A 297-nucleotide genomic window follows, 5' to 3' on the forward strand; every position below is an offset into this window, starting at 1 on the left:
TTTAAATATATAAATTCCCATGTAGAAATATTTAGTTTACTATTTAAATATATAAGTAATATGGAATTTGGTCGTCAGTAAATTTTTTATTATATTTGTAATCTTTTGCTTTAGCTAATTTTACTTTTAATGAAACAATTCAAAATTTTTCTTTTAAATAATATGAATTCCCCAACTTACATATATCACAAATATTGTTAAGACTTACAGAAAATATACTTATATTTATAACAAATCCTTTATGATTAACCCTTATAACAATTATATTTTTATTAAGGATTCAGAAACCCCCTAAGA

The sequence above is a fragment of the Penaeus monodon genome, chromosome 22 (genome assembly GCF_015228065.2).
Source record: "Penaeus monodon isolate SGIC_2016 chromosome 22, NSTDA_Pmon_1, whole genome shotgun sequence".
In the NCBI taxonomy this organism is placed as follows: Eukaryota; Metazoa; Arthropoda; class Malacostraca; order Decapoda; family Penaeidae; genus Penaeus; species Penaeus monodon.